The following is an 11,999-nucleotide window of genomic DNA, read 5'->3' as shown; positions in this document are numbered from 1 at the left end:
TCAGCAGCTAATTTAGAGCTGGCGCAGGGGGAAGCACAGGGGTGCGCTGTATTCTACTAAATACGGCGCTTCCCTGCATTTTGAAAATGACGGCGCGTGGGGCTTGCAAATTTGGCACAGCGTCGCGCTTAGTCATTTTCTTGTAAATCTGGGCCAAAATGTCTAAAGGATAGAGGCTTTTTATGTCATGTTCGATGAAGACCATGCAAATGACTCTAGTCGTACTGCAGAAGAGAGCACCATGTGCAGTTTCTTGCTTTGGGATGTAGTCTCCCACTCTCTGTCACCAACCCTCCGAGCAGGGTCGGAGCCATTGCATTTCTGTGCACAGGCTCGTTGGTCTAGGGGTATGATTCTCGCTTAGGGTGCGAGAGGTCCCAGGTTCAAATCCCGGACAAGCCCATTTTAGCGGAAAACAATCAAATCCTGCTCAAAATACACAACCCCTCAACATTTCTCATTCCACTCGAAGCATTGTTGCGCAAAACATATTTTTTGCCTCAGGCGAAAAATGGATTACAATGCCTTGGCTTCCTTCCTGCTTGCTCTCAGTGCGCCCTGTGTGATGATTTCACAGGCTCTCCTTCCTGGCATTTAGGCATCAGATATTTGTCTGTCTCTGCCCGCAGCTGTGGGATTTTTCAGGACGTCTGAGTGTATGCATGCTGGCTGACACCGCTGCAATTTTCACACTTACCCCTCGCATTCCAAGCAACTGCTGATAAAGTATAGAGGAAATCGTGCAAACATATGAGGGGAACTGTGCTCCTTCAGTCAAACCAGCAAGCTTGTTTCTGTAGTGTAGTGGTTATCACGTTCGCCTCACACGCGAAAGGTCCCCGGTTCGAGACCGGGCAGAAACACTTGGCAGCAGTAGCTTTTGTGTTTGCTCCCTAAAACCTCAGGCTCTCTCAATGCACACTTAGACAGAAATGACCTTTAAAAACTTGTGACCTGTGTAAAACGTGCTTTACTATTGCAGGACGCTAAAAAGTTATCTGCATCCCTCGGTGGTCGTGCATGTGCATTGTTTCTTGTTCTGTTTTTTTTTTTTTTTCTTGGCCATGTTATATTGTGGGGCCTTTAAAGCTGTGACTTTGATAGGAACATTGCAAGCGGCAAAATCAACAAGTGCAGACTGAAGAGTCCGACCTGCACACTGTTTTGGCTGTCAGGATGGCCGAGTGGTCTAAGGCGCCAGACTCAAGAGAGCTTGATCTTCAGTGAAGCTGAGCCTTCTGGTCTCTTCATGGAGGCGTGGGTTCAAATCCCACTTCTGACAGGTGTATTTTCTTCCCTTAAATCTTGCTCTGCTTGCAGAGCCAGCTCCTCACACCACTATCTTTGGAAGCTGCTGTGGCATGTGAGGAGAAATCCACCAACCCATCGGCTGGGCCCTCAATCAAAATTCTGTGTATTACTGGAAGGGGCGTCTCAGGCACACCTTCTGTTAGAGCTGCACTTTATGACAGTAACTACCATGCTGGTTTCTACTTAAGCAGTTGATTCTATTGTTTGAAGTGAGGCTCTCCTGCCACCTTTTGGGCAAAGAAGACACTGCCCCTGCAACAACACAGGCAGACAAGCTCAAACTAGGTTTTTTGGTTAGGTGGGCGGAGCATATTGGCAATGGTGCCTCCTCGTGACTTGCAATTTACATGAAGAAGACAGAGAGGCAGCTGGGAGTAGGCAGTACCCATGAACCCCTGAACACTGTCTTGCGACTAGCACACAATTCTGAAATGAGGCGGGGGAAAGGAGGTGATTTCCCCATCAAGGGCCATTCCGGGAAATCAGCCACCCTGCGTCTCCCAGGTGAGTGTTTCAGGCCTATGAGCCACTAATATAAATCTCACCTGATCGAGCCTGATTGAGCGCTGATCAAGCAAGTGTGCTTGAATCCAAGAGGCATGCTCCTCTGGCTCAAGAGCTAGCAGGTCCTTCAGTGCTTCTGGTTGGGAAGTCTAAGGTGCAAGGGTCCATGACTTGCAGCGGGTTACAACTACCAGAAAGGGTCTGCTTTTCACATCAGTGCCCTAGTTCAGCTCACTGGCACAGGGCATTTTGACTACCTCTTGCCTTGCTAGAGACAAACAAAAAATCTTTGACAGAAAACATCAATTGCTATGGCACGCTTAGAGAGAGAGAGCCTCCAAATGGCCCTGCTTTTCGGAAAGACGCTTCAGAAGATGTTTCAAATGACTATGCAGCGGCAGTCTAGTTGGTATAGGGGTATGATTCTCGCTTCGGGTGTGAGAGGACCTCGGTTCAAATCCCAGACAAACCCCTACCTTTATAGGTTCAGTCTGTGTTTTAAACAGGAGTATTTCTGCTTTTCACTCTTGTAAGATGTCATGTTGCAATGCAATACATGCTTTATACTGGCGTCGAGACGGTTCAGCATCATGAAGGTATGCGAGATTTCTTTGCAACTGCTTTTCTGTGCTGGAGCAGCAGTGCTCGTAGGAACATTAAATGCACAGTGCTTCTCCATGGTAATTTCGGGTCCAGTTCTGAAATCACCTCTTGGAATGAAAGTGATCCCAGTTCCTTTCTTCCAAGGGAAGAGATTGTGTTCCGGAAGGCTCAGCTTTGAGCGTCATGAACATTGGCCCTCATCCTTGCATCCCAGTCCAATGCATAGCCACATAAAGCAAGCAGGTGTGTCTGTTTCCATAGTGTGGTGGTTCCAGTACAATGCATAGCCACATGAAGCAAGCCGGCAAGTGTGTCTGTTTGTCTAGTGTAGTGGTTATCATGCGCACCTCACATGCGAAAGGTCCCTGGTTCGAGTCGCTGGGCTTTTTCACAGTATTTGCATTTCCTGCCTCACCTGACAGGCAAGCTGAGATAAAAGAGACTGTGTCTATCCCTCACCATCGTGAGGTACTACGCTCCTGGGGCATCTGTCACAGCTCACCAAGAGGAGTTGCGCCAGCTTACGGCAGTCAGTTGCTCACTGTTTGACCTTTGCAATGAAGCCTGAGCCTACAGCATTCAAGCCAGCCAAGGAAGGAAGGTACGAGAGCGAAAATAGCTTTCCTGCCCTCACCAAGAACACACACCTTGAGCAAATAAAGTGCCAGACTTACAAGGCCCTATCGCCACCGGAGCATCACTTTTAGTGACGCCCCGGTGGCACTATGCACTGCGCGGTATTTACAAGATGGCGTTCAGCCACTTTTTGTGGCTTAACACCACCTTGTAAATACGGCCCCTTAGCACGCAGCGCGTTCCCTGGAAGGGGCGTGCAATGGGTGTTGTTGGGAGAGTGCCACAGCAACACCATAGCATTTTGATACTGCTCCAGATTTAGGAGTTGGCGTAAATCTGCGTCAGCACCAAAATCCAACGCCATCCCAGGGGTGTCGTTAGAGTGGCGCACTGAGGAGAAATGTTTTCATTTCTCCTTGTTTTTGCTCTTTCTATGTGTGATGCATTCTGCAGCACACATAGAAGTAAGAGCAAATCACCATTGAAGATTTTTTTTTTGGGCAGGAAGGTGTCCCTTCCTGCACAAAAACAATTTCCCCCTCAACGCAGTCATCCTTGTACCATGGTGCAAGAACGGCTGCGTTGGCGCTCAGCAGCTAATTTAGAGCTGGCGCAGGGGGAAGCACAGGGGTGCGCTGTATTCTACTAAATACGGCGCTTCCCTGCATTTTGAAAATGACGGCGCGTGGGGCTTGCAAATTTGGCACAGCGTCGCGCTTAGTCATTTTCTTGTAAATCTGGGCCAAAATGTCTAAAGGATAGAGGCTTTTTATGTCATGTTCGATGAAGACCATGCAAATGACTCTAGTCGTACTGCAGAAGAGAGCACCATGTGCAGTTTCTTGCTTTGGGATGTAGTCTCCCACTCTCTGTCACCAACCCTCCGAGCAGGGTCGGAGCCGTTGCATTTCTGTGCCCAGGCTCGTTGGTCTAGGGTTATGATTCTCGCTTAGGGTGCGAGAGGTCCCAGGTTCAAATCCCGGACAAGCCCATTTTAGCGGAAAACAATCAAATCCTGCTCAAAATACACAACCCCTCAACATTTCTCATTCCACTCGAAGCATTGTTGCGCAAAACATATTTTTTGCCTCAGGCGAAAAATGGATTACAATGCCTTGGCTTCCTTCCTGCTTGCTCTCAGTGCGCCCTGTGTGATGATTTCACAGGCTCTCCTTCCTGGCATTTAGGCATCAGATATTTGTCTGTCTCTGCCCGCAGCTGTGGGATTTTTCAGGACGTCTGAGTGTATGCATGCTGGCTGACACCGCTGCAATTTTCACACTTACCCCTCGCATTCCAAGCAACTGCTGATAAAGTATAGAGGAAATCGTGCAAACATATGAGGGGAACTGTGCTCCTTCAGTCAAACCAGCAAGCTTGTTTCTGTAGTGTAGTGGTTATCACGTTCGCCTCACACGCGAAAGGTCCCCGGTTCGAGACCGGGCAGAAACACTTGGCAGCAGCAGCTTTTGTGTTTGCTCCCTAAAACCTCAGGCTCTCTCAATGCACACTTAGACAGAAATGACCTTTAAAAACTTGTGACCTGTGTAAAACGTGCTTTACTATTGCAGGACGCTAAAAAGTTATCTGCATCCCTCGGTGGTCGTGCATGTGCATTGTTTCTTGTTCTGTTTTTTTTTTTTTTTCTTGGCCATGTTATATTGTGGGGCCTTTAAAGCTGTGACTTTGATAGGAACATTGCAAGCGGCAAAATCAACAAGTGCAGACTGAAGAGTCCGACCTGCACACTGTTTTGGCTGTCAGGATGGCCGAGTGGTCTAAGGCGCCAGACTCAAGAGAGCTTGATCTTCAGTGAAGCTGAGCCTTCTGGTCTCTTCATGGAGGCGTGGGTTCAAATCCCACTTCTGACAGGTGTATTTTCTTCCCTTAAATCTTGTTCTGCTTGCAGAGCCAGCTCCTCACACCACTATCTTTGGAAGCTGCTGTGGCATGTGAGGAGAAATCCACCAACCCATCGGCTGGGCCCTCAATCAAAATTCTGTGTATTACTGGAAGGGGCGTCTCAGGCACACCTTCTGTTAGAGCTGCACTTTATGACAGTAACTACCATGCTGGTTTCTACTTAAGCAGTTGATTCTATTGTTTGAAGTGAGGCTCTCCTGCCACCTTTTGGGCAAAGAAGACACTGCCCCTGCAACAACACAGGCAGACAAGCTCAAACTAGGTTTCTTGGTTAGGTGGGCGGAGCATATTGGCAATGGTGCCTCCTCGTGACTTGCAATTTACATGAAGAAGACAGAGAGGCAGCTGGGAGTAGGCAGTACCCATGAACCCCTGAACACTGTCTTGCGACTAGCACACAATTCTGAAATGAGGCGGGGGAAAGGAGGTGATTTCCCCATCAAGGGCCATTCCGGGAAATCAGCCACCCTGCGTCTCCCAGGTGAGTGTTTCAGGCCTATGAGCCACTAATATAAATCTCACCTGATCGAGCCTGATTGAGCGCTGATCAAGCAAGTGTGCTTGAATCCAAGAGGCATGCTCCTCTGGCTCAAGAGCTAGCAGGCCCTTCAGTGCTTCTGGTTGGGAAGTCTAAGGTGCAAGGGTCCATGACTTGCAGCGGGTTACAACTACCAGAAAGGGTCTGCTTTTCACATCAGTGCCCTAGTTCAGCTCACTGGCACAGGGCATTTTGACTACCTCTTGCCTTGCTAGAGACAAACAAAAAATCCTTGACAGAAAACATCAATTGCTATGGCACGCTTAGAGAGAGAGAGCCTCCAAATGGCCCTGCTTTTCGGAAAGACGCTTCAGAAGATGTTTCAAATGACTATGCAGCGGCAGTCTAGTTGGTATAGGGGTATGATTCTCGCTTCGGGTGTGAGAGGACCTCGGTTCAAATCCCAGACAAACCCCTACCTTTATAGGTTCAGTCTGTGTTTTAAACAGGAGTATTTCTGCTTTTCACTCTTGTAAGATGTCATGTTGCAATGCAATACATGCTTTATACTGGCGTCGAGACGGTTCAGCATCATGAAGGTATGCGAGATTTCTTTGCAACTGCTTTTCTGTGCTGGAGCAGCAGTGCTCGTAGGAACATTAAATGCACAGTGCTTCTCCATGGTAATTTCGGGTCCAGTTCTGAAATCACCTCTTGGAATGAAAGTGATCCCAGTTCCTTTCTTCCAAGGGAAGAGATCGTGTTCCGGAAGGCTCAGCTTTGAGCGTCATGAACATTGGCCCTCATCCTTGCATCCCAGTCCAATGCATAGCCACATAAAGCAAGCAGGTGTGTCTGTTTCCATAGTGTGGTGGTTCCAGTACAATGCATAGCCACATGAAGCAAGCCGGCAAGTGTGTCTGTTTGTCTAGTGTAGTGGTTATCATGCGCACCTCACATGCGAAAGGTCCCTGGTTCGAGACGCTGGGCTTTTTCACAGTATTTGCATTTCCTGCCTCACCTGACAGGCAAGCTGAGATAAAAGAGACTGTGTCTATCCCTCACCATCGTGAGGTACTACGCTCCTGGGGCATCTGTCACAGCTCACCAAGAGGAGTTGCGCCAGCTTACGGCAGTCAGTTGCTCACTGTTTGACCTTTGCAATGAAGCCTGAGCCTACAGCATTCAAGCCAGCCAAGGAAGGAAGGTACGAGAGCGAAAATAGCTTTCCTGCCCTCACCAAGAACACACACCTTGAGCAAATAAAGTGCCAGACTTACAAGGTCCTATCGCCACCGGAGCATCACTTTTAGTGACGCCCCCGTGGCACTATGCACTGCGCGGTATTTACAAGATGGCGTTCAGCCACTTTTTGTGGCTTAACACCACCTTGTAAATACGGCCCCTTAGCACGCAGCGCGTTCCCTGGAAGGGGCGTGCAATGGGTGTTGTTGGGAGTGTGCCACAGCAACACCATAGCATTTTGATGCTGCTCCAGATTTAGGAGTTGGCGTAAATCTGCGTCAGCACCAAAATCCAACGCCATCCCAGGGGTGTCGTTAGAGTGGCGCACTGAGGAGAAATGTTTTCATTTCTCCTTGTTTTTGCTCTTTCTATGTGTGATGCATTCTGCAGCACACATAGAAGTAAGAGCAAATCACCATTGAAGATTTTTTTTTTGGGCAGGAAGGTGTCCCTTCCTGCACAAAAACAATTTCCCCCTCAACGCAGTCATCCTTGTACCATGGTGCAAGAACGGCTGCGTTGGCGCTCAGCAGCTAATTTAGAGCTGGCGCAGGGGGAAGCACAGGGGTGCGCTGTATTCTACTAAATACGGCGCTTCCCTGCATTTTGAAAATGACGGCGCGTGGGGCTTGCAAATTTGGCACAGCGTCGCGCTTAGTCATTTTCTTGTAAATCTGGGCCAAAATGTCTAAAGGATAGAGGCTTTTTATGTCATGTTCGATGAAGACCATGCAAATGACTCTAGTCGTACTGCAGAAGAGAGCACCATGTGCAGTTTCTTGCTTTGGGATGTAGTCTCCCACTCTCTGTCACCAACCCTCCGAGCAGGGTCGGAGCCGTTGCATTTCTGTGCCCAGGCTCGTTGGTCTAGGGGTATGATTCTCGCTTAGGGTGCGAGAGGTCCCAGGTTCAAATCCCGGACAAGCCCATTTTAGCGGAAAACAATCAAATCCTGCTCAAAATACACAACCCCTCAACATTTCTCATTCCACTCGAAGCATTGTTGCGCAAAACATATTTTTTGCCTCAGGCGAAAAATGGATTACAATGCCTTGGCTTCCTTCCTGCTTGCTCTCAGTGCGCCCTGTGTGATGATTTCACAGGCTCTCCTTCCTGGCATTTAGGCATCAGATATTTGTCTGTCTATGCCCGCAGCTGTGGGATTTTTCAGGACGTCTGAGTGTATGCATGCTGGCTGACACCGCTGCAATTTTCACACTTACCCCTCGCATTCCGAGCAACTGCTGATAAAGTATAGAGGAAATCGTGCAAGCATATGAGGGGAACTGTTCTCCTTCAGTCAAACCAGCAAGCTTGTTTCTGTAGTGTAGTGGTTATCACGTTCGCCTCACACGCGAAAGGTCCCCGGTTCGAGACCGGGCAGAAACACTTGGCAGCAGCAGCTTTTGTGTTTGCTCCCTAAAACCTCAGGCTCTCTCAATGCACACTTAGACAGAAATGACCTTTAAAAACTTGTGACCTGTGTAAAACGTGCTTTACTATTGCAGGACGCTAAAAAGTTATCTGCATCCCTCGGTGGTCGTGCATGTGCATTGTTTCTTGTTCTGTTTTTTTTTTTTTTTCTTGGCCATGTTATATTGTGGGGCCTTTAAAGCTGTGACTTTGATAGGAACATTGCAAGCGGCAAAATCAACAAGTGCAGACTGAAGAGTCCGACCTGCACACTGTTTTGGCTGTCAGGATGGCCGAGTGGTCTAAGGCGCCAGACTCAAGAGAGCTTGATCTTCAGTGAAGCTGAGCCTTCTGGTCTCTTCATGGAGGCGTGGGTTCAAATCCCACTTCTGACAGGTGTATTTTCTTCCCTTAAATCTTGCTCTGCTTGCAGAGCCAGCTCCTCACACCACTATCTTTGGAAGCTGCTGTGGCATGTGAGGAGAAATCCACCAACCCATCGGCTGGGCCCTCAATCAAAATTCTGTGTATTACTGGAAGGGACGTCTCAGGCACACCTTCTGTTAGAGCTGCACTTTATGACAGTAACTACCATGCTGGTTTCTACTTAAGCAGTTGATTCTATCGTTTGAAGTGAGGCTCTCCTGCCACCTTTTGGGCAAAGAAGACACTGCCCCTGCAACAACACAGGCAGACAAGCTCAAACTAGGTTTCTTGGTTAGGTGGGCGGAGCATATTGGCAATGGTGCCTCCTCGTGACTTGCAATTTACATGAAGAAGACAGAGAGGCAGCTGGGAGTAGGCAGTACCCATGAACCCCTGAACACTGTCTTGCGACTAGCACACAATTCTGAAATGAGGCGGGGGAAAGGAGGTGATTTCCCCATCAAGGGCCATTCCGGGAAATCAGCCACCCTGCGTCTCCCAGGTGAGTGTTTCAGGCCTATGAGCCACTAATATAAATCTCGCCTGATCGAGCGCTGATCGAGCAAGTGTGCTTGAATCCAAGAGGCATGCTCCTCTGGCTCAAGAGCTAGCAGGCCCTTCAGTGCTTCTGGTTGGGAAGTCTAAGGTGCAAGGGTCCATGACTTGCAGCGGGTTACAACTACCAGAAAGGGTCTGCTTTTCACATCAGTGCCCTAGTTCAGCTCACTGGCACAGGGCATTTTGACTACCTCTTGCCTTGCTAGAGACGAACAAAAAATCCTTGACAGAAAACATCAATTGCTATGGCACGCTTAGAGAGAGAGAGCCTCCAAATGGCCCTGCTTTTCGGAAAGACGCTTCAGAAGATGTTTCAAATGACTGTGCAGCGGCAGTCTAGTTGGTATAGGGGTATGATTCTCGCTTCGGGTGTGAGAGGACCTCGGTTCAAATCCCAGACAAACCCCTACCTTTATAGGTTCAGTCTGTGTTTTAAACAGGAGTATTTCTGCTTTTCACTCTTGTAAGATGTCATGTTGCAATGCAATACATGCTTTATACTGGCGTCGAGACGGTTCAGCATCATGAAGGTATGCGAGATTTCTTTGCAACTGCTTTTCTGTGCTGGAGCAGCAGTGCTCGTAGGAACATTAAATGCACAGTGCTTCTCCATGGTAATTTCGGGTCCAGTTCTGAAATCACCTCTTGGAATGAAAGTGATCCCAGTTCCTTTCTTCCAAGGGAAGAGATCGTGTTCCGGAAGGCTCAGCTTTGAGCGTCATGAACATTGGCCCTCATCCTTGCATCCCAGTCCAATGCATAGCCACATAAAGCAAGCAGGTGTGTCTGTTTCCATAGTGTGGTGGTTCCAGTACAATGCATAGCCACATGAAGCAAGCTGGCAAGTGTGTCTGTTTGTCTAGTGTAGTGGTTATCATGCGCACCTCACATGCGAAAGGTCCCTGGTTCGAGACGCTGGGCTTTTTCACAGTATTTGCATTTCCTGCCTCACCTGACAGGCAAGCTGAGATAAAAGAGACTGTGTCTATCCCTCACCATCGTGAGGTACTACGCTCCTGGGGCATCTGTCACAGCTCACCAAGAGGAGTTGCGCCAGCTTACGGCAGTCAGTTGCTCACTGTTTGACCTTTGCAATGAAGCCTGAGCCTACAGCATTCAAGCCAGCCAAGGAAGGAAGGTACGAGAGCGAAAATAGCTTTCCTGCCCTCACCAAGAACACACACCTTGAGCAAATAAAGTGCCAGACTTACGAGGCCCTATCGCCACCGGAGCATCACTTTTAGTGACGCCCCGGTGGCACTATGCACTGCGCGGTATTTACAAGATGGCGTTCAGCCACTTTTTGTGGCTTAACACCACCTTGTAAATACGGCCCCTTAGCACGCAGCGCGTTCCCTGGAAGGGGCGTGCAATGGGTGTTGTTGGGAGTGTGCCACAGCAACACCATAGCATTTTGATACTGCTCCAGATTTAGGAGTTGGCGTAAATCTGCGTCAGCACCAAAATCCAACGCCATCCCAGGGGTGTCGTTAGAGTGGCGCACTGAGGAGAAATGTTTTCATTTCTCCTTGTTTTTGCTCTTTCTATGTGTGATGCATTCTGCAGCACACATAGAAGTAAGAGCAAATCACCATTGAAGATTTTTTTTTTGGGCAGGAAGGTGTCCCTTCCTGCACAAAAACAATTTCCCCCTCAACGCAGTCATCCTTGTACCATGGTGCAAGAACGGCTGCGTTGGCGCTCAGCAGCTAATTTAGAGCTGGCGCAGGGGGAAGCACAGGGGTGCGCTGTATTCTACTAAATACGGCGCTTCCCTGCATTTTGAAAATGACGGCGCGTGGGGCTTGCAAATTTGGCACAGCGTCGCGCTTAGTCATTTTCTTGTAAATCTGGGCCAAAATGTCTAAAGGATAGAGGCTTTTTATGTCATGTTCGATGAAGACCATGCAAATGACTCTAGTCGTACTGCAGAAGAGAGCACCATGTGCAGTTTCTTGCTTTGGGATGTAGTCTCCCACTCTCTGTCACCAACCCTCCGAGCAGGGTCGGAGCCGTTGCATTTCTGTGCCCAGGCTCGTTGGTCTAGGGGTATGATTCTCGCTTAGGGTGCGAGAGGTCCCAGGTTCAAATCCCAGACAAGCCCATTTTAGCGGAAAACAATCAAATCCTGCTCAAAATACACAACCCCTCAACATTTCTCATTCCACTCGAAGCATTGTTGCGCAAAACATATTTTTTGCCTCAGGCGAAAAATGGATTACAATGCCTTGGCTTCCTTCCTGCTTGCTCTCAGTGCGCCCTGTGTGATGATTTCACAGGCTCTCCTTCCTGGCATTTAGGCATCAGATATTTGTCTGTCTCTGCCCGCAGCTGTGGGATTTTTCAGGACGTCTGAGTGTATGCATGCTGGCTGACACCGCTGCAATTTTCACACTTACCCCTCGCATTCCAAGCAACTGCTGATAAAGTATAGAGGAAATCGTGCAAACATATGAGGGGAACTGTGCTCCTTCAGTCAAACCAGCAAGCTTGTTTCTGTAGTGTAGTGGTTATCACGTTCGCCTCACACGCGAAAGGTCCCCGGTTCGAGACCGGGCAGAAACACTTGGCAGCAGCAGCTTTTGTGTTTGCTCCCTAAAACCTCAGGCTCTCTCAATGCACACTTAGACAGAAATGACCTTTAAAAACTTGTGACCTGTGTAAAACGTGCTTTACTATTGCAGGACGCTAAAAAGTTATCTGCATCCCTCGGTGGTCGTGCATGTGCATTGTTTCTTGTTCTGTTTTTTTTTTTTTTTCTTGGCCATGTTATATTGTGGGGCCTTTAAAGCTGTGACTTTGATAGGAACATTGCAAGCGGCAAAATCAACAAGTGCAGACTGAAGAGTCCGACCTGCACACTGTTTTGGCTGTCAGGATGGCCGAGTGGTCTAAGGCGCCAGACTCAAGAGAGCTTGATCTTCAGTGAAGCTGAGCCTTCTGGTCTCTTCATGGAGGCGTG

At 48.6% G+C, this 11,999-nt stretch overlaps 4 non-coding genes across 4 annotated transcripts; all 4 read left to right on the top strand.

Annotated features, from left to right (window-relative positions):
• Window positions 1-790: 790 nt before the first annotated feature.
• Window positions 791-863, top strand: TRNAV-CAC (transfer RNA valine (anticodon CAC)). Its single transcript has one exon. It is a non-coding gene; the product is annotated as a tRNA-Val (tRNA).
• A 3,510-nt stretch (window positions 864-4,373) lies between these two features.
• On the top strand, window positions 4,374-4,446 carry TRNAV-CAC (transfer RNA valine (anticodon CAC)). Its single transcript has one exon. It is a non-coding gene; the product is annotated as a tRNA-Val (tRNA).
• Window positions 4,447-7,956: 3,510 nt separating this feature from the next.
• Window positions 7,957-8,029, top strand: TRNAV-CAC (transfer RNA valine (anticodon CAC)). Its single transcript has one exon. It is a non-coding gene; the product is annotated as a tRNA-Val (tRNA).
• Window positions 8,030-11,529: 3,500 nt separating this feature from the next.
• TRNAV-CAC (transfer RNA valine (anticodon CAC)) lies at window positions 11,530-11,602 on the top strand. Its single transcript has one exon. It is a non-coding gene; the product is annotated as a tRNA-Val (tRNA).
• Window positions 11,603-11,999: the final 397 nt, after the last annotated feature.

The sequence above is a fragment of the Pleurodeles waltl genome, unplaced genomic scaffold (assembly GCF_031143425.1).
Source record: "Pleurodeles waltl isolate 20211129_DDA unplaced genomic scaffold, aPleWal1.hap1.20221129 scaffold_345, whole genome shotgun sequence".
Classification (NCBI taxonomy): Eukaryota; Metazoa; Chordata; class Amphibia; order Caudata; family Salamandridae; genus Pleurodeles; species Pleurodeles waltl.
This window is presented reverse-complemented; position numbering and strand designations above follow the sequence as displayed.